At 32.8% G+C, this 2,890-nt stretch overlaps 1 pseudogene; it reads right to left on the reverse strand.

The window, feature by feature from the left end:
- Nucleotides 1–792: 792 nt before the first annotated feature.
- LOC118619549 lies at nucleotides 793–1,272 on the reverse strand (annotated as a pseudogene).
- Between the last annotated feature and the right edge of the window lie 1,618 nt (nucleotides 1,273–2,890).

The raw sequence follows: 2,890 nt of genomic DNA on the forward strand, positions 1-2,890 counted from the left end.
CAACGTTGAACCCAATTGTTTTATTCTGTTTATTGAGAGATTATGCACATAGGTCATATTTCAGTTTCTGTGTCTGTTTCCAATATTTATCAGGTAAGAAGATTATCAGTAAAGCCAAGATTATTATATAACATCAATTTAAATTACAAGTATTTAGAGTTGATGTGTGTGGTATCCTATGGAGAACTTTGGGCAAGCAATCTAGGTGATTTCCTCTTTAATCCTTATTTACCTAACAAAAGGTGCTGTAATAGGATAAATAGTTATTTTTAACATGAGACTCCATATACATTTGCAAACCCTAAGATGATTCAGTCAACAAATATTTCTGACTGTCACTAACTATGCATTCACTACTTTGTTGAAGAGTGAGGAATGTCAGAAGTGAGCACGAGCCATTCTTAGGTAGTTTGTACCCTAGCAAAGATAATGGATAGATAAAAACAAATGCACAGAGTATTGCCGGTGATAGGTTTCAGTAAAATCAAAGGAAAGTTAAGGAAAGTGAAGAGACCCATCCAAAACCAGGAGAGAGAAAGCTTCAAAGAGTGAGTGGCTTTTATAAAATGAAGCTTGAAGGCACAAAAGTCTTTTATTTTAAACTTTAGATTTTAGATTTATTTAGGGCTGTTTGCTCATGTTTATAGAATATTTAGTTTAACCTAACAGATAACAAGATAGCCCCTACCTACCCCTCAGTGAGACTCAAGCCTAAACATATTTGCTTTACTTATATAAAAAGAGGATAAGATTAAACGTGGAAGCCTTTAGTTTGTGGCAGTGAACGGTGATCTACACAGGGCATCCTTCAAAAGCTACAATGAAAGATTCACTAGCTTTTCAGCAACACAAGTCTGATTGAGGTCTTCTGGCCCATTTGCTTGACATTCGTGTTTTACGCCTTGAAATTTATTTTTTATTGCATCCTTGGGGCTCCCATAGATCATTTTTCTTTTCAGAGGCGCTAGCTCTGTCTACAAAAATAACATTAGCTTCTCTTTTCTGGATTCCTTCGTTTCAAAGCTTGCATCATTCAAAGCAGAGCAAGAATCTTTCTCAGAAACGTTCCGTCAAAATGCCTGAAAGGATCAGTTATACCAACATCTCCAACTAACCAAGATCTCTTTGCTTTCTTCTACAATGATGCACTTTTTGTCTACTGAGGAAAAAAGTGACAGTCTTCTTTTTTTCTTGATTTCATGGTATGGAAGATTTCCTAACCTTCATGTCATAAAAATTATGACATACTTCATCAGCAACTTGCATTCCTGAGACTATCTTTACACGGTGGTAGCAAGAATCTGGGGGAGGGAGTCGGCAGGGGCTGAGTCTCCTCAAAAGTCTTTTGATAATTACATTTTATTAGTAAAATGGTTTCAGTGGCTGTCTCTCAATATATGTCCACTTATATATTTATAAATTATTTATATGTAATATGGCATATTATATTATGTGCTCACAAAATATAAACATAAATTAAATTAAATTTAAAAGAATGATATAAGTATGAAAAATATGTCATGTATATTCTATTTTAATTATCATCAGTATTATATTAAGTAATGATATAAATTACTATAGTAAACTATTTTATCTTTAAAATATTACAAATACTATATTTTATAATATTTATTATATTAATACTTTATAATGAAATGAAGAATAAACTAAAGTACATCAAACAATATTTCTTTAAGAATTCATTGTATCCATTAATCATACCAGAAAAATTTTACATATTAAACTCAAAATAATTATATTTTATATAATAAGCTACATAAATATAATATTTATGTTATTTAATAATACTTAGAATGAGGACAAATAAATATGCTTAATTATTACTGATAATCTGATTTTTATACAATGTGATATAATATTTCAAAAGCCAGGATCAAAGGTCAGCTTACGTCCACACTTAGTGGCTATTAAACATCGAAAAGGTCCTAGAGATCCCTACAGATATAGACATACGTTGTTTTATCACACTTTGCTTTATTGCAGATATTGTATTTCTTACAAATTGAAGCTTTGTGGCAACTGTGCGTAGAGCAAGTCTATCAGCATCATTTTTCCCAACTGCATTTGCACATTTCATGTCTTTGTGTCACACTTGGTAATTCTAGCAACATTTCAAACTTTCTTCTTATTATTATAGTTGTTAATCGTGATCCATGATCAGTGATTTTTAATGTTATAATTGTAACTATTTGGGAGTACCACAAACCACAGGCATATAAAATGGCAAAATTAATCAACAAATGTGTGTCCTGACTGTTTCACTGATCAACCATTCCCCCATCTCTCTCCTTCTCTTTGGGCCTCACTATTCCCTGAGACAAAACAATATTGAAATTAATCAACTGAGAGGAAGAGTTGCCCATCAAAAGCTAAAAATGATTAAGCTTAATGAGGAAGGCATATCAAAAGCCAAAATAGGCCCAAAGTTAGGCCTCTTTCACCAGTTAGCCAACTTGTGACTGCAAAGGAAAAGTTATTTAAAGAATAAAAACACTACTCCAATGAACACTAGAAGTATAAGAAAGTGAAACAGCCTTATTGCTGATATGGAGAAAGTTTTGGTGTGTGGATAAGGTTCAAACCAACCACACCTTTCCCTTAAGCCAAAGTCTAATTCAGAGCAAGGCCTTAAATTCTTTTTAATTCTATGAAGGTTGAGAGAAGTGAGGAAGTTGCAGAAGAACATTTTAAATCTAGCAGACATGTGTTCATTAAATTTAAAGAAAGAAGCCATCTATGTAACATACAAATGTAAGGTGAAGAAGCAAGTGCTGAGGTAGAAGCTGTAGCAAGTTATCCAGATCTAGCCAAGAAAATTAACGAAGGTGGCTACACTAAGCAACAGATTTTCAATGAAGACAAACAGGCT

This window comes from Molossus molossus, unplaced genomic scaffold (genome assembly GCF_014108415.1).
Source record: "Molossus molossus isolate mMolMol1 unplaced genomic scaffold, mMolMol1.p scaffold_m16_p_7, whole genome shotgun sequence".
Lineage (NCBI taxonomy): Eukaryota > Metazoa > Chordata > Mammalia > Chiroptera > Molossidae > Molossus > Molossus molossus.